This window comes from Hydra vulgaris, chromosome 10 (assembly GCF_038396675.1).
Source record: "Hydra vulgaris chromosome 10, alternate assembly HydraT2T_AEP".
In the NCBI taxonomy this organism is placed as follows: domain Eukaryota; kingdom Metazoa; phylum Cnidaria; class Hydrozoa; order Anthoathecata; family Hydridae; genus Hydra; species Hydra vulgaris.
In genome coordinates, this window is record NC_088929.1 from 29,544,424 (window position 1) to 29,569,000 (window position 24,577).

General features: G+C 28.7%; 1 long non-coding RNA gene across 1 annotated transcript; it reads right to left on the reverse strand.

Moving 5' to 3' along the window:
* Positions 1–814: 814 nt before the first annotated feature.
* LOC136085900 (uncharacterized) lies at positions 815–21,886 on the reverse strand. The gene is made up of 3 exons (XR_010641249.1): positions 21,794–21,886; positions 21,227–21,474; positions 815–2,697 (listed from the first exon to the last, which is right to left on the reverse strand). It is a non-coding gene; the product is annotated as an uncharacterized LOC136085900 (long non-coding RNA).
* Positions 21,887–24,577: the final 2,691 nt, after the last annotated feature.

The following is a 24,577-nucleotide window of genomic DNA, read 5'->3' on the forward strand; positions in this document are numbered from 1 at the left end:
AGATTGTTTTATAAATAAACAAACTTTAATTGCTCAAAATTAAAAAAAAATTAAGTGGCAAAGGGGAAGCAAAAAAACAAATATTTCTAATGTAGACGTTAGCGGAGAAATAAGAAGGACTTTTTTGTAAAGTAAAGAACTCACAATGAAAAAAAAAAAGGCTTTAAATATGACAAAATAATAATTTAATATAAGAATCAAGAAAAAAAACGCATCTTTCAAAAGCAGTAGAGAGTACCCTCTAAAGATGTTTTTCCATCTAAACAACTATCACAAGCGTGCTGGCCAGAGAGAGTTTTAAATTTGTTCTTTGGACATGGAGTACAACCAAAATAATTCGAAATATTTGGTTCATATCCAGCTGGACATTTTTCGCAAAAATAGCCACTAAGTCGTGGTGTAGATCCTTGAGAACAAGCTTGGCAAGGTCTTGAGAGCGGAAATTCATTTAGTAGTATTTGATCTATAAACATTCCATTATCACTGCAACAATTTTCATCTTTTGATCGGTCAACACTTTTACCAAGACTAAATTTTGGTTTGCTCTTCAATTTAGTTTGAAAGCAAAACTCTGCTGTTGCTTATTAAAATAACTTCGTTTCGGAATAAATTTGATTTTAGCGAAGTTCTACGCGCCATTTTGAACCATCTAATCGAGGAAGTAGTTCACCATTTATTGCACCGTCTATATTCAAACAAAAAGTCGTTGCTTTTTTATTACAAGATTTAATATGTATGGATTATATTGAGAACATTTTGACTGGTTTTCTGTGTACTTATTTTTTACTATGAGACCACCTTCAAACATGTATGATTTTCCTTGTAATTGATTATCCAATAAAGTTAGTTTTATATTAACTTCGTGAAAAAAATTGAGAGCTGGAGGAAAATGTATGTTTAGCTTCTTCAAAAAGAATGGACCTTGCTCATATTCAGAAATCCATTTGTTTTCCACAAGCCAATCTTTATTTGGAATACTTAAATATGCAAACCCTTTTGTAAACTTTGCATCTGCATTGTATAAAGTTGAAAGATCAATAGTATTGTTTTCACCAGTCATTGTTGCTGGAATCAAAAAATCACCTTTTTTGATAAAACAGTTTCGACATTGACACATAGCAGTCGGAATAGTATTGATCAAAACTTCTGGATCACCACTTGGATTTTTAAGCAAATCTGTACACACTGGCTTTTCGACGCCATGATTCATGCATGTCCAATAGTTACAAGCATTTTTAATAATTATAATTTTATGATACCGAATAAGATATTGAGCTTCATATTCGTTAAAGAGTTTCTAGAGCTGATTACTAGACGAACTTTTCATCGAAGTTGAAAGTTTGTTTGCTACATCTTTACCAATCGTAGCTCTAACATATTTAGAATAGCTTTCCATAATTACTACTTCTTGCGTTGCTACTTCTTTAAACAAAGATATCAGTATTGAAGCAGTATTTCCTTGTTTTGCCGCAATACCAGCTGCAACTGTTCCAGATTCAGCTTCAGTATCACCTCTATGTCAACTGCTGATGTTTCACTTCCAGTTAGCCATTTATTTGGATTAAAAGCTCCCACAATACGTAGAGCAAGAACTGCAGTTTTAGAAATCATATCACTTGCTGAAACACCTAATGCAAGTGCTATTATAAAACTAAATTAATCTGAAAATTTACATATTCGAATCGAGATTTTATTTCATTTCAGGTTTTCATTGCGCTTTTTTTATCTGTATTTGCAGTCTGCTCATCAAATTGAGCAAGTCTGCTGAAATATTCTCCCAATTTAGTTGAGAATGTTTGACCTAAGTTAATAATATCATTTTGAATATTTTCAAAGCTTCCTTTAAGGAAGTTATAATTAAGAAGTCCTAAGTGGTTAATTTCATTATATAAGATAATATTGTTTTTCATTTCCGATTTGGAGAAATGTTTAATTTTGTTCAAAACTTTTTGAACTTTACAAAACTCTGAATAAACTGGATTTGGAGTACTGCAATTCCAACTTCGGCACTCCGCAGTGAGTTCACTGATTTCTGCTTCCACTGATTGATTAACTTCAATAGTTGAACCGTGAACTTTTATTTTTTTTACAATATTCATTTGTTTAAACGGGGAACACTGACCCCACTGAATACTTGGAACGTGTGTTTTGCATGTTTTTGAAATTTTTATTTGACATTGAGCTAATAAACTTTCTGTTTCATTACAAACAATTGACGTCAAGTTAAAAATAGATGATTTCTGTCCAACATTTATTTTGTAATTGTAAACAGAGACGGGTATTTTAAATTCTACCTTGTATAGATGGTCACAAACTACTTGAGCAGCTTAAAAGTTCCATCCATCGGCGCATATTGGAATGCGATCAAAAATACAATCCCCTCACTTTTATTATTTTCTAAGCTAAACGGTGTAAACTTTAGTAACTTTAGTGCTAAGCAAATTACAGCTGCTCCCTCTGTTGGGCCACAATTGTGGTATGTTTTATGGTTGCAATGTTTAAGACTAGATTTTCCACCCATACAAATAACCCCTGCCATAAAATAATATGTTGAAACTAGTTCATTTTTCCATCCTATTGCAAGTTTACCTGAAGGAAAGTTTAGCGTTCTGCAAACAACTTGAGCGTTTTTGTTTGTCTAGAAATCATCACATATTTGCCTACCAAATATTTCCACAGTTGCGTAGTATCTGTTATCTGAAAACACAATAAGTTCAAAAGTTAAAAAAACTAAAATATATAAAATATTGGTTGTAAAGATACAGTATTAAACATGATTATAATTTATCTCGAACGAGTTAATTTTATTTATTTGTTAACTTATTTAACAGTACTAATATTTAAAATATTTAAGAGTATTTTACCGATTTTTTTAATGGAGGAAATTATAAACTTATTTAAAGGCAAAATTGTTTTATCCAAATAAAGTTTTTCAAATGACACAAACATACATACACACACACACACACACACACACACACACACACACACACACACACACACACACACACACACACACACACACACACACACATTAACTCATTTTTATGCAGTGCTTATAGTTCGACAGGATTCCATTCCATCATTTTTTTAATAAAGTTTAAACCAATCTGCCTCTATTTTAATTATTAGTGCTAATAATTTAAAATATGAAAATTTGACAATTTTTGTTTAACAATCAAGTTTTGCTATTATTTGTCTAGCAGACCGCTACAATACTTTTAAGTTACGATTTGTCTTAAACTGATTACAATTGGTAACAACGTTACATTTATTTATTTTTTTATTACGTACATTTGTTAACACATAATATAATGCATTTTTATTGTATACATTGTATAACGCGTAATGATAAATACGTTTATTTATAAATATTATGTAGGGCCTCCTAGAGGAGGGGAGGGGGAACTAGGTACATTTTACCTAGGCACACGGACCCATGCAACCCCCAATAAAAGATTTTAGTAAAATTTTCAATAATCATATAGAGTACTACTCCTTTGAGAAATTTAAAACAAAATCTAAAAGACTCTTATTACAAATAGAATTTATTACAACAGACTTCAAATATTTATTATTCTAAATTTAATTCAATTTAGGAAAACAAAAACGTTGTTATTATCACTAAACTATTTTACCATAATAAACATTCAAAGGAGAACCTGTTGTACCTTTGACCACGTTGTACCTATGGTCACTCTACTCTGTCGGCTTACTATGTGCCATTTGAAATAATAGTCCATGACGACTCTTCTTACCGTAAAACATTATACTTGGGATAGATGGTATCGATCCACAAGTAATTATATGTTTTGGCTTTTAAAAAGTAAATATTTGTGTAAATCTTATTCTAACTTTAAAACTGTGATAAATTGTTGTTAAACATTTCTGTTATTGAGTTAGCAAAATAATCGGGCATAGTTTAATGACATTTCATCCTCACACAATCCATAAAATGCAACCTTTCCATTGTAGTGTTTTTGCACCATTGAAAGCTTTTTATAACAATGCTATGAATAACTGGATGATATCACCAGGCAATGCTGGTAAACCAGTTACAATATATAAAATATCTTACCTTTTTAGTCAAGCTTATCCTCAGGTTTTTGTATCAAATAATATTATAAACAATTTTAAATGTACTGGATTTTATCCATTTAATGACCATTTTTTTACTGATACTGACTTTTTAGCTGCAAATGTTACTGATAGGCCAATAGTTTGCATTTCTAATGAAAGTATTGATGTTAAAACTGTTCCATCCAGTTTACCATCAACATCATCTATTGTTTAAGGGAAAATCCCTACTGTGAGTTAAGCATCAAAATCATTTATTAATTTACCTGAGATAATATGACCTCATCCTAAAGCCAAATTAAGAAAAACAAATACTTGAAAAAGAGGTAAGAGAAAATCACGTACTTTAACTGATTCACCTAAAATAAAGTTAATCTAGATTCAAAATCTAATAACCTACAATTTAAAAAGTCCTTTTCAAACAAAATAAAATAAAATGGTAAAGCAAATTATTTTTAGTCAGTCTGACACTTGTTTAAATAAGGAAAGCTCTGATGAAATTGATTTTAGAGTAAATATACTTGATAATGAAAGTGAAATTGTTTCTGGAAATTTTTTTATTGTCAAGTTGGACGGAAAGAAATACTCTAGAACTTATGTAGCGGAAGTTATAGAAGTTGTTGGTATAGTTTACAAAATTAAGTATCTTAAGATATCAGGAGACTTTTGTAACAAATTTATAAGAGAAGATGACAATTTTTATTATGTGATACTTGAGGATATTATTATGCCACCAAGTATTGGTCACGGTTCATCTAAATGTCAGGATCTTATGTTTTATGTTAATCTGACTATTTGCAATAATTAATATATTATACTCTTTTATTATTGTATTATTTGTTGTCATCATTAAAATATTTCCTGTAAAAAGCATTATGATCATATGTAAATGAATATAGACCGCCAGCTAATACAAGTTATAAAAATATATTTTTGCTCTTTTCTTATCTAAAATAATAAAAATGACTGTATATATTAGCATGACCTACTTAAATTACCATTTAAGTGATTTAAGTAGGCCATGATATTAAAAAACATGTTTTGTACAATTAAATCGCATTTAAAGTTTTGGACCTTAACCCTAATTATTTCATTTAAGTAGCATCTAACTATAGAAAATATGTGATTTTATCTAAATAGTTATAATAACTGATTTTATTTAAAAAAATCAGTAAACTATTAGTAATACTGACTGAGTATCGAAACTTCGATACCCAAGTCTTTGCAAGATTGTAAGGATTAATTTATCTAATTTTTTTTAGACAATTAGAATTAATTACAAAATAAATAGATTAGAATTTGTTTTTTTATTGATATAAGGTAGGCCAGAAGTTGCTACATAATTTATAACAAGCTAAAATATTAAAGAGGTTCTAACATTGCATGATTTTTTTATAATGACATTTTGGTCAAAGGAACAATGTGCTTTGGTCAAAGGTACAACGTACGTGCTGTTCATTTGACCAATAGACTTCTTTTTTTTAAACGCGGGAAAAAGATAATTTTTGGTCGAATGAAAAAAAGTCCTAAGAATAATTTTTGGGCAAAATGTGAGAGAATATTATATAGTTTGAATGGTTTAAATTTACTCAATGGATTACGCAAAAAAAAAGCAAAAAGTGGTCAAAGGTACAACAGGTTCCCCTATTGAAAATGTGCATGCATTAATATATATGTATGCTTATATTACTTTTATTTTAAATCAGTAGAAATATACTATAGTCTCACGCTCTTATAAAGACATTTTTAGCATTTTGCAAAATTTATATGTATTTTAAAAGGGATTATGTATAGGCTATATTTGCTTTTATATAAACACAGATAATATGTAAACGGGGCTCGGTGATAAGACAGTTGATGTCTTCTTTTTACTCCGGCCTAAATTTATATATTATTTATTTATTGTAAATTTATCAAACAGTTAGTATGTATTTATTGTAAATTTATCAAACAGCAAACTTTCAAGCAGGTAAATTATCAAACGGCAAAATAAACGGAAGATTATTTGCATAATTTTACGCGAAAAATTTAAAACAAAATCGCAGATATTTTTTTTCAGTAAGATATTTTGTAAGATTTTCAGAATTTTATAACATTAAAGAACATGTATTGAAGAAAAATATTAAATAAACAGAACAACTAAAAGCAAAGTTAAAAGAAAAAATGTTCTCGAGATATTTGAAAATAAAAACTTTCATAAGTTATTTAAAAAAAAAAAAAAAAAAGAAACAATTTTTAAGTTTTAACAATTTATGTTGTTGGAATTGTTTATTTTGTCGTGCATTCTTCTCTATTGTTTATGCTCTCGTGTAATTTTGACGTGTTCATATGTGTTTTGTTTATATTGGCGTGCATTTTTTTTTTTTTTTTTTTGTGGTGCAAATTATTTTTATTATTGTTGGGTTTTACATTTGTTGCTATTATTCAAGTGATTTCATATTTTTTTGTCTCACCATAATATTTAAATATATATTTTTTTATTTTTTATTTTCTATCACCGTTCTGATGGTTAAACGTTGTGTTATCTCATTTATTCATCATCTCTCATCTCGCCTCATTTACTTTTTCTTTTTTTGTTATTAGTCTGGCTTTTTCTAATTTTTATTGTTCTTCCTTTTATTATAATTATATTTTGTTAACTATCTATATTATTACTTTTTGTTGTTTGTTTGTTTTTTGCTTTATTTGTTTATTTTATTAAGGTGTCACTCCAATCACTGTAAGTGACACCGAACCTAATTTTGTAAAATAATTGGATAAAAAAATATGAAGTGAAATTGAAATTTAGATTAAGTTAAATGAAAATTTCACAACTTCTATTTTTTCTGCGTGGAAGGACTGATTGCATTGGCTCAAATTTAAATGTAGTTAAAATTTGAATTACATAAAATTTATCCGAACAAAAGACTTGATTTAAAACATCAATGTTATGTTACACGAATCAGGTATGTTACTTTCATTCCAGCACTTTTCAAATATTCTTTCTAAATACATTCATTCCAATTATATTGATATTGCAAAATTGCATTTAATTCCTTTTCTCTTTAATTCCTTTGAGAAATAAATTCTATATAAAAAATTCATTTCGATTTCAAAACAAATGAATAACTTTTTTATTTTATTTAAAAATAACTAATACACATCTTAGAGTAAAAACATCCAGTTTTCGAAAGCATGATTCAGGTTCCCAAGGCAGAAAAAAAGCTGTAGAAAAAGTTGTAAAAGAATACAAGAACAAACGCACACTAAAAGAATGTGACTTTGATAAAGTTCAAAAAAAAGGAAGAAATCAAGGTATAGGTTACCAGCTATATTTTTTATTCACAATCTTATATTCATAATTTTTTTTTTTTGTTCTTTATTACAATATTTAATACTATATTTACAAATATATCAATAAGAAAAATTACATGCAAAGAAATCGTTAAAAAAAATGAATAATAAAGAGTAAAGATAAAGAACACGGATACTCAAAGATGACCATTCAGGTCTTGTCACCGAGAACCGCTGTTGAAGAACTTTGAACTTAATTTAGATTTAAAAAAAAACAAAAATAAATAAATACAAATTTTAAACTTTTCTTTAGTTATATTCTTTATGGCTTAAGTTAAAATACCAATTCTTCTGAACCGCATGACTCAAGCGAAAACAATAATATCATAATATTCTTGATTAACAAATAAGTCTCACATCTTACTCGCATCTATACGATCACTAATTCTTGTTACTCAAATGTACCTTACAGTTATACCTATCTTTATTGTTAATTGATTAATAAATAAACGAAAATAATAAGAATATGATTGCACTAGGTACACCCAAATGTACTTTAAGGTTGTTCAAAAGATTGTGAAGAAGAATTTATCAAATGTTGGTGCGTTTACGTTTACGCTTCCACCGACAAAAATGCTAAGCCACTATCAAAGGATGGTTAACTTCCAAAAGTATCATACATACAATATTTGCAGATACATCCATTCACATACATCAATTTTTTTGTTTATTTTTTGTTTTTATCTTTTTATATATTTTTTTTATTACAAAATTAAATTCAATATTAAAAGTATATACCGTTCGTAATCGTTCGTAATACAAATTATTTACAAATATTACGAATTAAAATAAAAATTAAAGCAAACAAGTAAATGATAAATGACTACTGTACAAATAATGTCAGTGCAACCTTTAACAAAATTCAAATAATGGTGTTTAAATATAGTTTCTCACATAAACTTTATATCAATATCGTATAAAAGTAAAAAATAAATGAGTGATGGCAAAACTGGGTATAATTAAAAGTATTTCATTCCAATACTGTAAAAATAATTCTTTTTTTTTTTTTAGACGGACCATGAACCCTTGAGTCCAAGAAAGCCAACTTCCCCTTTAAATTATTCAACGGTCTCTCAAGAAGAAGGTGATATTCGGGTGAGTTTGGGACGCATTCTTATTATATAAAAGACCTGCCGATATTAAAGACATAATTTAATATCTGCCGATTCTAAAAACATATAATTTAATATCTACAGAAACTAAAACCATATCAATAAATATCTGCAGATATTAAAAACAGATCACAATTCTCAAATGCTTTTTTTACCTTAGGATGAAGAGGTAATTCAATTGGGTGATCAAGCAATTAAAAACGACCCTGTTTTGTGAGGGAGGGTTTTATCCAAAGTCGAACGCGATTTAGTCATACTAATTGGACTACCTCAAAATCCGGCACTTTTTCTTAGAAATTCTACAAACAGAAAAGTTCCTGCCTCCGTCTTTTACGAAACTTCTTTTAACGGAGAGGAGATTTACAGAGGCATCGGAACTGCAAAAGCTTTCGTTTTGTTTTCCTTGCTCTATTTTTGGGTAAAAGCATAGTTCTGGCCCTGGATGTCAGTCTTTCCTCTTGATGTGGAATGGCAAAATAAAAGATAATTGGCGAAAGCTAGGAGAAAAGATTAAAAGCCACTAGTGTAATGTTTAACACAGAAATCACTACATCGTCTGGTTATCAGCCTTTGAAGCCTTAAAAAATCAGACCGGGATTGATTCAGAACTTGAGAACAAAGTCAATAAGAGATGAGGCATCTAAGTGGTATGAAATTTTACGCTGCGTTCTGGACGTCTCATAATGGAGTTAATTATGGCATGTGGTGAATCTGTTCTTCTGCTATTATGGAAGCGGTTCACACAGCCATTTATTTTTCTATTATTGCTGACGGAGCTTCGTACGTATCTCTCACTTTTAATATCCATTGATTTTTAGATCCTTGGCGGAAGTTTCGTTCTTCAATTTATCCGCCAAGGATCTGAAAATCAATGGATATTAAAAAAGCGTTTTATGAAGGTAGAAAATCTGGAAAAAAAATTTGGTTCTGGCATTGTGAAGCTGAATATACACGTTTTGGATCAAAGCCGAATTGATAAAAAAACTGTAGGGGCCAGGGCTATGATAAAGAGGGTTAATATATTCGATGTACACAAAGGATTGCAGGCCATCATTTACGCGACAAATCCTCCATCTTTTTTCACGCCTTGCAGTGTGCATAGTCTCAATCCAGCTGGCGTTCATTCTGCAGAGTCCTCTGCTGTAGTCAATAACTATTTTAGCAACATCCAATTGTTGTATAATATTTTTAGTAGTAGCTCCATGCGCTGGAAAAATTTGACTAAGACAACTGGAAAGTCTCTTCACTAAACGTCCCTAACAAGATGGGGTGCGCGCATAGAGGCTGTCCGGCCATTGTCGAAACGACCAAAAGAAATACTGAAGTCCTCAAAACTTCTTGAAAAACTTGATTTAGAGGATCATTAACTGGCATTAGTTCATGTACTCAAAAAGTGAATTCAATCTTTTGAATTCATTATCTTGACTTCTTTCTGGTTCATGGCTCTCCTATGTGTCAACAATGTCTGCCTCCTTTAATCAGAACTCTAAGACTCTAAGAAGAGCAATTGATTGAAGAAATCCGTCAAATCTTTTGGCCAAATACAATCTCTTTCTTCTATCAAGTTGCTCAACAGAATCTATCAGAAAGGTCTTTAGTCAATACTTGCTTTGATCTGCATTTTGCTTAGCATTATTAATACAATCCCGGTTTCAGTGGTTGAAGAAGAGCGCTCTTTCAGTAAGCTCATCAAATCCAAATTGCGATCAACAAAGACTAAAGAGCGTCTTTACTTGGCAAGGTTGATTTCAATTGAAAACGACCTTGTCAAGACTTTATCTTACAAAAATGTCATCTCTAGTTCCAGGAAGAAAGTCTGCAAAGTGAAATTAGTGTGATCTGACTAGTCTCCACAATTAACAATTTGTTGATAAAATTTACAATTCCATTCATTTTAAATTGCATTTGTATATTTGTTTTATCATTTATATAACCAAGTTCACATATAGAGTGTTTATGTGCAGCTATAGTTAATACAAAAATAATAATTATTTTCATTAAATTGTAATGTAATAGTAGACATACGAACAATAAACAGTGAAATTCAGGCTTAATTCATTATACCCAGGAATCTAAAGTTTAGGGCACCGAAAAAAAATTAATCCTGGGCACAACTAAGTCTTTGTGCGGGCCTGAGAGTGTGTATCCTTTGTAATTTAGAATTATTTGTATTACTATATTTTTTGAAAATCACCGGCAGAAATGTCATGTAAATGCCATCCATGTTAGAGATATTAACGTTTATGTTGTTAATGTTTTTACATAATCAAGACATGATTTAGCCAAATCTGAGTTTACCGAAAAACTTAACGCAATATATATTTTTTCGAGTAAACTCAAAAAAAAGTCAAAAATATCAGTCAAATATGCTCTAAAATACTATAATCGGTGTAACATTACTTGATTTTTAACCAACTGAAATTATTCGAATGGCGTTTAACGACAATGTGTTTTTTTTCTAAATGTTAAAAGTTATGTTTTTGTTTACTTCATTAAAAATAACATAAAATATAATAGTTCTTTATATATAGTACAAATACAGTAGTGTTTATTAATAATAAACTTGTATAAATGTTATTAATATATTAGCATACCCCGTTTATACAGAAATCTTGAATCAAAATTAAAACTCAAAAAGCGTTTTAGATTTAGAGTTTTCAAAAAGGTAAAAAATCTGTTGAAATAGTCTAAAGAATTATATTCTTTTGATAGTTCCTTGTTAATCTGTGTGTCCATATTTCGCACACACACACACACACACACACACACACACACACACACACACACACACACACACACACACACACACACACACACACACACACACACACGCACACACACGCACACACGCACACACATATACATTTATATTGGGATGATGACTTTTATACAACCTTGTTTCCCTGAATCATAATTTGATGAGCTTTCATTTAAGAATAAATAAAATATTACATTCAAGGTGATTTGATAAAAAAACCTCATGCATAAAATGGTTTTAAGAATTTTATTTATTAGCTTTTTGGCCAAATCTTTGAAGTCACTGTAAGCAGATACAAAATTAAACACAAGCTGTAGAGTCACATGCATACAAAATCATATAGGATCATTAAAAGCACAAGAAAGTCAAATATTCACGATAATGTCATTAGAGAGGATGAATCTCAGGGGGAGTTTGTCCTTGTTACGGCAGGAGCAGTGCAATTCTTGCATAACTTTGATAGCACGCTCGCAGCACTGGTTGCTTCGGGCAATATTGATTGGAGAGTCATCTGTTTTCCAGTGGGTTTTCAAGCAATTAAGAGCTTTTGGGTAGTCATTCAGAGCGCCAGATAGTTCTTCAAAATCATCAACGCCGAGCAATTGACTGCTGAACTAATGGTCAGCCCATAATGAAGGAATTAATGAACAGATTTCACGCAACCTAATCCTGGTTTCTGGCATCAGAATAAACGCAAGAAGGACTAGAATGGCACGAGAGTTCCAGCGTGCATTGCTGATGTTTGGGATCTGTTTGAAATTCACAAAAGCAATCTCATTCCTCTCAGTTAAGTGACGGAAGACACGAGTAAGGTGGTAGAGAAACTTCATGTCATCTCTCCAGCCGCGTGTTTCCTTAATCTCAGTTTTACTGTTGCTAAAGCCTGCTTTCAATTTATTGTAATTGCTCATTAAATCCTGCACAAAGAAATACTCAATGTTTGGTGATTTAGTCGACTTATGGAGCTCATTATCCATGACAACGTGAAGAACGCGGTCGAGCACATGGTGCTAGCAATGGTTGAACTTGGGTTTGGGGTGACCTTTGTTTTCGAACATTTGCTGCAGCCGAACAACAACGTCTGTCTTTTTGTCGGTATTAACGCTTGTTGTGTCGGCAACAATCGTCACAACTGATCCCCACAGATTGAACTCTTCTAACACACCCTGGAGTCTTTCAGAAATTGTTTGAGCTTTACCACCTTTCAATTTTAGCGCAGTCAACTTAATTTCTTTAAATTCATTCTTGAGGACCACGGCCTGATATTGGAAGCCCTCAATGTGTTTGCCGTCAAAGTGTATGCTTCACTTCTCCAGATGAAGCGTGTTCTCCAAGTGTTTCTTCACCTGAGCAGCTCTCGTGTAAATAGCCTTGAAGATTGCTGATTAACATGGGGTTGGGATTTCAACGCTCTCACCAGAAAGCTTGCGGCACACCACTGCTGCTCCGTGGGACGACAGCTTTGAGCATGTAACAAGACGTCTTGCAATGCCTGTTGGGTTATGCTTCCTTTAGCTCATTGATGCTGCATTGTCATCCTCCAAAGGACTGTCTGTAGTGTTCTCGGATGAGTCCGTGCTACTTTCGGAACAATCAGGTAACGCTAAGCTGGTAAGTGTCGACACAGTCGCTTCCATTTCCCTCTTTCGCGTGGATGGGTGGATGGTATTGGCACTAGCCGGTTTGCCAGTCGAATAACCAACGTGACCTTGGCTCTTAATTTGCGGTTTGTAGAGGTTCTCATGCTCTTTGAACAACCATTCGCCTTTCATCATGGTTATGTCAAACAATTCATTCAATAAATCAAAGTTTAGTTTTATATGTATATATATATATATATATATATATATATATATATATATATATATATATATATATATATATATATATATATATATATATATATATATATATTATATATATATATATATATATATATATATATATATGTAAATTATGTAAGTGCATTTTACAAATAGAGTGCTCAATGTTCTTAAAGAACAGAGCAATAATAAATTAGTAAAAAACACTTATCTAACTTTTATCTTCTTAATTTTTCTGACTTGAAGTTTCACCATTGCTGGATCATCAGGAAGAGTTACTAAATGTAAAAAAAAATTCAATTTATGGAAAAAAATATTTTACAGGAAGTTATAAATTATTATAAAATATTTTTAATTACTATATTTTTTTGTTAACGGGAAGTTACAGAAAGTAATTATGAAATAATTTTCTTTGGAGTGGGGATAGTTTAATTTGGTCATTTGTTTTTATAATTTTTTAAGCGGTCTTTATTTTCGTGCCTACATTTAGAAATTAATTCAGATTTTTTTTTTTAATAAATTAAATTTATTTAAATAAAATAAATTAATAAGAAGATAAAAGTTAGATAAGTGTTTTTTACTAATTTATATATATATGTATATACATATTTATATATATATATATATATATATATATATATATATATATATATATATATATATATATATATATATATATGTATATATATATATATATATATATATATATATATATATATATATATATATATATATATATGTATATATATATATATATGTAAACCAATTAATCAAATAAATCTAGTGACAAGTTCAAGGCTCAAGGTAATAGTAAATAATAATAAAGATAAAACAAAAATGTAATAAAGACGTTAATCAGCTCTTATAATAACATCAATTGAACTGCATATATAGCATGTAGAGAAATATAATATGGGAGTTGTTAAAAATAGTATACAAGTGTGTGTGTGATTGCGTGTGTTTTTATATACATATGTGTGTGTATACATTTAACTTTTAAATTTTATACTATACTTCTAGAAGGAGCTTCTAAGTTGTGCTTATTCACAGAGCTTATCTACATAAAGCATTTATTTATTAAAAGCTTTTGAGAAGGTTAGTTATTATATGACATATGCTGCTTACCATACAGTTGTGTTATTAAACTTTCTAGCACATTGTATTGGGTAATTAAGGACTAAAAGGTGCATTTAGAAATAGCTCATACAATAGAAAAACGAAATTAAATTTAAAACAAAACTTTTACATCACATCAAACATTTAATATTTTGCTGAACTAAAGTTGAGTTAGAGTAAAGATCGATTAGATTAATCTGCAAATCTAAGAAATTAGAGTCAATTTTTTTTCTAAAGTAGGCAGATGTTATATTCAAACCTTTTTTTTTTACAAATAAATAAAAAGGGTTCAGGTTTTTTATAAGCTTTAAGTACTACTAAAAAAGCACACAAAAAAGTGGTTTTTTCTCCACGTCTTTAATATAAGAATTTTTAAAGTTAGAAACTTTAACTCAAAATCTAATTTTTAAATTAATAATTTTTTCACCGCTTACTAAAGAAGATTGAATTAAAGAGATTAAGAATAAGTATAGGAATGGTCGATGTGAAATAGACTTAACCTGTATTTTACGAGTCATATATACAATACATTTATACATGAAAACTATAATTTTATATCATATAGCATACATACATGAAGCATATGCATACATACATTATGGATGTATGTATGCATATGTTTCATGATTAGTTTAATCTTAAAATATGTACAGTCAACCAGCATCTGGTAACTATTTACTTTTCTGTTTCATTCATATATAGTTACTCATTGATCATGTTTAATTTAAATATGGACCTCGTAATAATATGATTGTCTGTATACGCTTGACTTTTAATTTATATATATATATATATATATATATATATATATATATATATATATATATATATATATATATATATATATATATATATATATATATATATATATAAATATATATATATATATATATACACACACACACATATAAACACACACACACACACACACACACACACACACACACACACACACACACACACATATATATCTACAATATATATAACACAATATTAGTTTGTCCAATTCTTATTCTTAATTAGACCTGGCATTTTGTAAAATGAATGCTGGGACAATCTATGATTTTTTTAAATGTAAAATTCAACCTAATAAGGAAATAAAAAAAGAAAGATATATAGAATACTCAGCCTTTAATTATGATATACATAAACATTATTAATATGAATTCTAAAGTTTTTTTAAGAAACTTAATAAATACTTATCAAAAATTGTCACAAATGCAAAAACATGTTGAGAAGTATGTTCACGTAGTAGTCGGTTCAAGGTTTTATCTTGTTTTTTTTAAAAAAGAAAACCAATGTGAAGTTATTTTCAGCAACACTTCAGTATTGTCAGGTAGTTTGTGTTTTAATGACAAGATTAGGTTTTGACGACGAGATGTTTGTAATAATGCACTTTAAAGTTAAATATATTTTATTAAGTTATCGACTTAGAATAACATTTTTATATATTTCATTATAGATACAGCTTTGGTTAGATAAAACATGAAGACAAATAAAATATTTTGGTTGATCTTTAACTTGTCATGTAATTAATATTGACGTTAAGCCCCTCTTTCCTATTAGCCCCTTACTAAATAAATGCAGTTATAGAAGTCAGGTATATTCTACACACCTCTAATTATTAATTAAATCTAATTAATAATTTTCAGGAAATGTGATGACTACTCATTAGAAATCAACACGATTTTTTTTAATGTAATAATTTATTTTTTTATTATATAATTTTTATATAAGTTTTTTTATAAATAGTCATATTCATAGATATTTTTTCATACTTTCATACGCTTATATTTTAGTTTTTTTTCTGAAAAATTACAATTATTATTGCTATGGCATAATGATACTGAAAAGATTTTCACCATTATGGTAATTTTGATTATAATGGTAAGTTTTTAAGGTGAGCTTTTTTATTGTTAAATAATATAGGATTTAATATTTAACATTACCTTTTTTGTAAACTTCATTATAGTTCCTGTAATGGTCGAATAAAAGATGAAGAAAAATAGAATAATATGGGTGGAATTTTTCCATTGGCACCTTCGAAATTATTAAATAACTGACCATCGTTATTTGTTGCATTTTTTTAAAATGTTTTCAATTACAAGCTAACACTTCTATACTTTTTATTTTTATAACTGTTTTAGAAACAAGCTTCTTTATTTCTTAGGCAAAAAGTTAAACTAATTACACTATAATGTACTACTATGGTAGTTAAATTAGGAAGGGTTTTTTTTTTTGTAGTTATCTGTGCTTTAGTAAAAATTTAAAAAATGATTATTTTTAAATTTTTACTTTAACACATACTTCTTGAAGAAATAATCTTACTAATTTAACTATGCAATCTTTAAAACATAAATAATTCAATTAAACATCAAATAAAAATATAAAGTTCTACTATTTACTAAAACCCAGTTTCTGAATGTAATACTAATAGTTCCTACTAAGTTCTCACAATGACCGGCTTATCTAACTAAGTGCTGAGTAAAAAGCTTATTTTCCTACTAAGTTTTGACAAAAACTGCTAGTACGGCTGATGGCCGAATAAAAATCTGCCTATTCCTCATAAGTTTCGATTAGAACCTGCTTATACTACTAAGTTCCATGCCAGGAACCTAGTAAGTATTACCAATACAACTTACTAAGTACTTATCAGAATTAGCTAGGTTTTTTTCTCGGGTAATTAATGAGATAAAAAATGAGTTATTACATGAAGATCTTCGTTTTGCATAGAAATTGAAATGACAATAAAAATACTCTTTTGCTTTCTATTGAGGTTGTTGATGTTGCAAGTGGTTGGGTGTATGCAAGTTAGGGCACCTTGTAGCTTTTTTAAATAATTTGTATTACTTCCAGTATTCTCATACATTTGAAATTGTTTTTTGAGATCTTTTTTTGGGATCTTTTGTTGTAATACACGTTTTAGATTTATATGCTACATTTATGGCTATCGGCCATCTGTCTTTAATAATTGTAACTTTTAAACAATTGTTCTCTTCGGAGGGTTCCAATATCAAGATCTTTGCTGTCGGTTCAATTCCGTTATTAACATCTTTGCTGAATAATCTATTTAATAAAAAATTCCCATAAAAATAATTGCAGCTTTTAATGACGCAGGTAGCTCAGAAATTCCAGTTGAATGCAAGTCGAGCATTTAGAAGTATTTAATCAAAACCACAAGGTATAAGTTTCTTCGCTCTTTTACAACATCTTCTTTGAAATTGCACCATTATTATCACTCTGATAATCAAATAAAAGTTTCAAAACTGCATTAGCAGTTAGTTAGTTTACATCTTAGTTTACCTAATGTCTCTACATCTATTTTGATTGCTAGAAGAGCGATGAAAGTATTTTTCGAAACTGGAACATAAATACCGCTAATCAGCTCTACAGAGTTCAAGCCATGTAATGATTTTTTTTACTTAGTCTATTACTGTTAAAAATTTTTTAACCATTGTCACAACGCTGTCCCATCTGGTCCGGAAATCTTTCAGTAAACTATGTTAAATTCCGTTTAATTCTTCTAAACTCTTGTATAATGAAATTTCTTTTTGGCTAAAGTTTGAAAAACCTAACTATTTTTCTAATCATTTGTAAAGCAGGATTTATATAATCTCTTTCACATATTTGGTAATGTGCATGTATAAATTCATCATCTTCCTGAACGCTATCATATACCATTGGTGGAGTTTTAGAAAAAATGCTCTGAATATATCTTGCACGACTGGTAACTATATAAGTATATAACTATATAACTATATAAGTATATAACTATATAACTATATAAGTTACACCTTGAATAAACTTTACAAGAACGTTGTGAATAAAATCACTGGTTAGTTGTAAGATTCAAGACCTTTTTAGGATTTGAAACTAGAACTTGTAAACTGACTTAGAAAGTTGATTAGGAAGCAGTATATATCAGCAAAACTTAGATTAGGCCATTTTGTTTATATTTTTTTGCTACCCATCATATAGATATAAAGTTTTGCGGACATTACGTAGTTCGTATGAATGTTATGAATAAGTGTTATTTAAATGTAATTTAAAATACTTGATTTTATGTTAAATTGTTTTCTTAAACGGTGTTTTATAATAAAAGTACCTTATCTTATTTGTATGTATGTTTTCTTTAACGGTATTTATTTATTTCATATTTTCTAAAAATGATTGGTTTATTATTATTGTATTGTTAAACGGTTATCGGTAACAGAATCTTACAATCCTCTTTGAGTTTGAAATCGTCCATAATTTACGTCATTCAATTTTTGATAGTTTTTGATCCCCTTCCTCATCCCCGTCACAACGTCATAACACCTTAGTAATAAGTCCCGTATGAGTCGTCACTAAACCACTAACCCCCCCCCCCCTCCACTCTTCTCTATAGTGTGACGTAATTTATGGACAACCTCTTTCCCTGTTTTCATATTTTATCTACAGCAACATTTTACGAGAAAATATTGTTTAAAGAACAACAACAACAAAAAAATTGTACGTTTGAATTAACGTCTTTTGCGTCTTTTTTCCAGTAAGCTTAAGCCAAGTAATTTAATTCTTGTTTCGTAACTTTGTTTTTGAATCTGGGGAATCTATTTCATGGTATAACATTGAACTTTTGTAAGTGCATTAACATCACTTTTAAGGTATGGACATCATGCTTTTAATGCAAGTTTAAGATGGGATCTTTTAAATGTTACATATAGTATCTTAAACATTTTTTTCTTTATGTAATGAAATATTTTTTCAGCTTTCCAAGCATTGAAAAAGCTTTTTATTTACAATTGGTTATGTAACATTTACAGTTGAAATTAAATGACATTTTAATTTTAATATCTTTTTTGGTATCAAAGGCTTTTAATATTTTGTCAACTAGTTTACAAGTAAAGCCTATGGTTATTTTTTTCAAAGTGAACGTTACGTCATTTTTCATTATTAGATTGTTATTTCCAGATCTCAGACCATTAGGAGACTCGGTTAATTTCATTTAGAAACAATTGCCACATTCTCAGAGTTACTTTGTTGATTAACTTAGTGTCATCTGGACAAACCTTAGAGTGTTCTTAAATCTCTGAGAAATTGTTGATATATATATATATATATATATATATATATATATATATATATATATATATATATATATATATAATTAATAAGATTGGAGAAGTTACCGATCATTGCGGATCGGTTTTTACCTTTTATCAATTTGATGCTTTATAGTCTTTCATCACTCTATAGTGACGGTGAGTTAAAAGTTGATAATAAAGACGCAGGTGACATTTGATAATCCATAAAGTTTCAGCTTGATTAATAATAATTTATGAGATACAGTGTCAATGACATTTGTAAAGTCAAGACATTGACTGGAATGTTTTCCGCTAACAATTTACTCAAAAGGGCCATTGTTTTAACTAGATTTGTTAAACAAGATTTCCCTTTTACAAATCCATGTCGATGTTTATTTAGTAGACCATTATTTGACATACGTTTATATATTGTGTTAGTTATTGAGCTAAAGGAAACTGGTCTGTAGTTGCTAGCAATTAACCTGTTTCCTTTTTGATTATTGGGGTTCTGCAAATTCCCATTAATTTGTACTCTTCCGGATTTGAGAAATTTTTCAAATATCAAAGCAAAGACAGGTGCACATTTTTTAGTACTACTGATTTTACCATGTTAAGTCCTGGAGATTTACCTTAATTTAACTGAAGAAGATTTTTTTTTAATTAATATTACATTTATTATATTATCTATTATTATCTCACATGGAAAAGACAAAAAGAAATTTAAATCGGTAAATTATTGGTATTATTCATGGTAAAAAGACTGATTTAAAGTAATCATATATAATGTTGATTTGTATTGTATCATTAAGTTTTTTTTTCAAACAGGTTTTAAACAGCTTTGGGATATACACAAGTTAGCACACCACAGCACTTCCTGCATAAAAAACTTTTGAAAAGCTGCGTATACAACACAATACGATGCTAGCTTCAAAAAAATTTTTTAAATAAGCTATATAACGTAATCCCAACCATATTGAATTTAATTAAAAAGCTGTGTATACAACACAACCCTAACTTTGCTAAATTATTTAAAAAGCTGTGTGTACGACAAAATGAACTTTTAATGAATCCTTTTTTAAATACATGTAATTTCTAATACTTTTAATTTTTAAAATTCTTTAACATCCATTTTTGAAACATAATTTTTAATATTTTTAAATTTTTTATCTTTTTTTTTAAACACATACAATTTTAATGATTTTTAATTTTTTAATATTCATCTTTAAACATATATAATTTATGATTCCTATTTAATTGGTACTCTTCCGGTTTTGAGCAATTTTTTAAAAAACAAAGCAAAGACAGATGCACATCGTTTTAGTACTATTGATTTTACCATGTTTTGTCAAGGAGATTTATATTTATTTAACTGAAGAAGTTGTTCTTAAAACAATTTTACAGTTATTGTTATATCTATTATCATCTCACTAGGGAAGGACCAAAAGAAATTTTTTAGAATAGGTAAATTATTGGTACTCTTCCTGATAAAAAGACTGATTTGAAGAGATCATTTATAATTTTGATTTGTATTATATAATTTAAATAGTTTTTTTTTTCAAACAGATTTTAAATAGCTTTGGGAAATAAGCAAGTTAACACAGCACAAACTTCATCAAAATTTTTTGAATAGCTGCGAATACAACACAATGCAACGCCAGCTTTAACAAATTTTTTAAAAAGCTATATAACATAACTCAACCATATTGAATTTATTTAAAAAGCTGCGTATACAAAACAACCCTGACTTTGTTAAATTTATTTAAAAGACTGCGTATACTACTATAATATACACTAAGTTTGAATGGACTTGTTATGATAGCTGGATTTATCAAAAAATTAGTTGTAATAGTTTCTTAGCTCAGATAAAGTTATTCTGTCAAAAACTCACATTAATCACAAATTAACTGTTATATTAGTGTGTGCTATTTGAACAAATCAACTTACATTGGTTTGCATATTTTAGTCTTGTATTGTTTTTGGTTTGATCCTCTGAGTACTATGTATTACAACCAATTTCATCTCGCCAATTTCCACAATCGTTATCAGAGTCACATGTATAGGAATGTTTTGCACATGTTCTTCGGTTATTGCATTGAAATTCTTTACATGGGTTTGGACAATTGCTTAAATCACCACCACACTCATAAGTATAAATCCCGCTTCTAGGAATGCATGTGCACAGTTGATATTCTCTAGGGAAAAAAAAAATAAAAAGATGAAATGCAAAAAAAAGTAGCTTTTACATATAAATTTACTTAAGAAACTACATTCACTTCACACACATATAGACAGAAATTCTTTAAATAAATAACAAAGAAAAAAATAAATCTTTCAAAAGTTTTTGTAGCATTACTTGTATTTGGAAAACAAAAATATTTGTTACTTTTACTCTGCCTAAACCAAATAATATTAGGCACCATAGCTTTATCAAAGGTAATTAAAATAATCGCAATAAAAAATAAAATCATCAGAGAAACACAAACATATAAGTAACATCATAAAGGTTTATACCTAATTGAAACTTCACATATTGCAGCATCAACTCCACTCCAACCAACATCGTGAGCGATTTCCAACCTTCATAACTACATTTTGTTTTACCACTGGACTTCTTATTTGATCTGACGGACTCGCTCGTTTCTTTTTTAAGAAGGATAAAGCGTTATGTGATTTTAAGAGCACGTTTGATAAAGACTAAAAAAAAAAAAACGCTTCCAAAAATTATACTTTCTTATAAAATTTATAAATTAGAAAAAATATTGGTTTTTAATTATTATTATTATTATTAATATTATATATTGTGCATTGTTTCGCCCTTCATTTTTATTTATTTTTACATAATACTACACTAAAAATAAACAAAATAAAAAGTACAACATAAAATTTCGGTAGTAGACAAAAATTACACAAAAGTTTATCAATTGGTCGTATCGTTAAATAATAAACTGAAAATGCATTATTATAATCACCAATTTTACTGTTTGTATTTGTAGTTACATAAAAAATAAAATTGTTCTTAAAGCTGTTAAGTTTAAGTGGTTTATAAATATTTTAAGAACAAGAAACATTTTATTACTTTAAATGTATAAATATTTATAAGTTTAAATTTATAATAATATTTTGTATATTATAAAGTATTGCAAAGCAATAAAACACAAACGTTCTTTGTGAACCGTGATCTGTTTTCAATCATTGATATAATTGTTTACTCACCGTTTTGAACAGTTTAATCAAAAAACGTCCCTTTTCAATGTAAGTACATTTAGTTTGCCATTTGCTGATAGTATGCATATATCTATAGTTTTCAGTTTACAGTTTTCCTCTTTTGCATTTTATATCTTTTGCATTTTATATCTTTTGCATTTTATATCTTTTGCATTTTATATCTTTTGCGTTTTAAATCTTTTGCATTTTATATCTTTTGCATATTATCTCATTTTCATTTTATCTCATTTGCATTTTATATCTTTTGCATATTATCTCATTTGCATTTTATCTCATTTGCATTTTATCTCATTTGCATTTTATCTCATTTGCATTTTATCTCATTTGCATTTGATCTCTTTTACATTTTATATCTTTTGTATCTTATATCTTTTGTCTATTTTATCTCTTGAGCTCTGCACAATTCTTTGAAGATATAAATTTTTTTAATTAGTTAGTTTAGGTACTCCATGAAGTCCAAACGGTCTTACCATAGAGCACCGCAAACAAGTATTTAACCGGGAAGTTCACGTCTCTTTTCTTACCAATGATGTATACATGACCAGAGCCGGCTTCAAACCACAAACTTTTATTTCTGAAGCCAGGACTCTAACCACTACACTACGGTTGCATAATCTGTTCAAAGAAAATGAGTCTTGGTAATACTTAAAGCTGTTTGGTAATATATTGAGCTGCAGTAGCACAGTGGTCAGAGCGCTTTGACTAGAATAAAAAGATCCGATGTTCAATTTGTGCTCCGACCATATATGCAAAATTGGCAAGGAAAACTGCGTGAGCTTAACAGTTCTACGATGCTCTATGCATGATGCACGAAAATGCTGAGATAAGAACGAGATAAGAAAAAATATTGAGTGATTCCATTCAATATATTTCCTTCAGTTGGGAGCAAATAATAGTTCGTATAATAAGCCAAATAAAAAGCTGATAAAAATTAATTTTATTAAAAAAAATGTTCATTGTAAATATTATAAGCTTTGCAGTCCCTTTAAAATTTACTTTTTTTCAAAATAGCCTACAAAACAGCATTAAAAAATAACATAAAAAATCAGAATCAAAAATGTTATTTATTTTTGAAAAAACCACGCGTTATGACCTTTGATTGCTTTCTAAGCATCAATTTTGTTTTAAAGTTATGTAAAAAACCAATGGTTTTTAGTAACTTCAAACCAAAACTCACCAACTGGAGATTCTTAAAAGATACCAAATAGTCATAACCTTAGTGTATACCATCTTTGTGTTTTCTAATTTTTGAATCTTTTTGTTAAGTTTATTACTTTAATCAAAAAAACTAATATTAAAAAATAAAGTTTGCATTACAGCGGCATATGAAGTTTGTGGTATAATGTTGAGATTTTCTTACCTTAGTTGCATCCTCCCAAGCTAATACTGATATTACTGACGTGAGAAGCAAAAGCTTCCACATCATCGTGCGCCTAATTTTTGAAATTTTTGAAGTTTATGCTATATGGTATTTAAGAAAACTTTTAAATTTCCAATTTATTTTAAACTTTCTTTAATGAGACCTTATAAATTCTTTATTTTTGTTTACACACCTGTTAACTCTTTTAGATTTTATTTTTGCTTGTAGAAAGTAAAAAAAGTCTGTGAAGTTTGAAACTTCCCTATATGTTTTAATTTTAGTATTAACATAACAATTTCTCGCTTTAATCGTATATATACGATTAGAAATTGTTATTTTAATAAAAATATATATCTTATAAAACATAAGATATATATATCTTATCAAACAAACGTCATTGACCACTTTTATTTTTTATCAAAAAACCATTAAACGCTTCATATTTTTTGGTATTACGCTAAAATCTCATTTGTTTCTCTTGCCATATTGTCTTTGACACATGTTAATCTATAAATCATTTGCAAACTTATCTGCAGATTTTAGGTATCATGTGATTTTAAATAACAATTTCACTTGGTTAATGCATTAAAAACATTTAGCTGTAAACATTAAAGACAAAATTATTTTACTTTTACAGGCATTACACTGATGTTGAGTTTTTATTTTTTATTTTTTTATTGCTATTAAAGTGTTTCAAGAATACCTAAAGG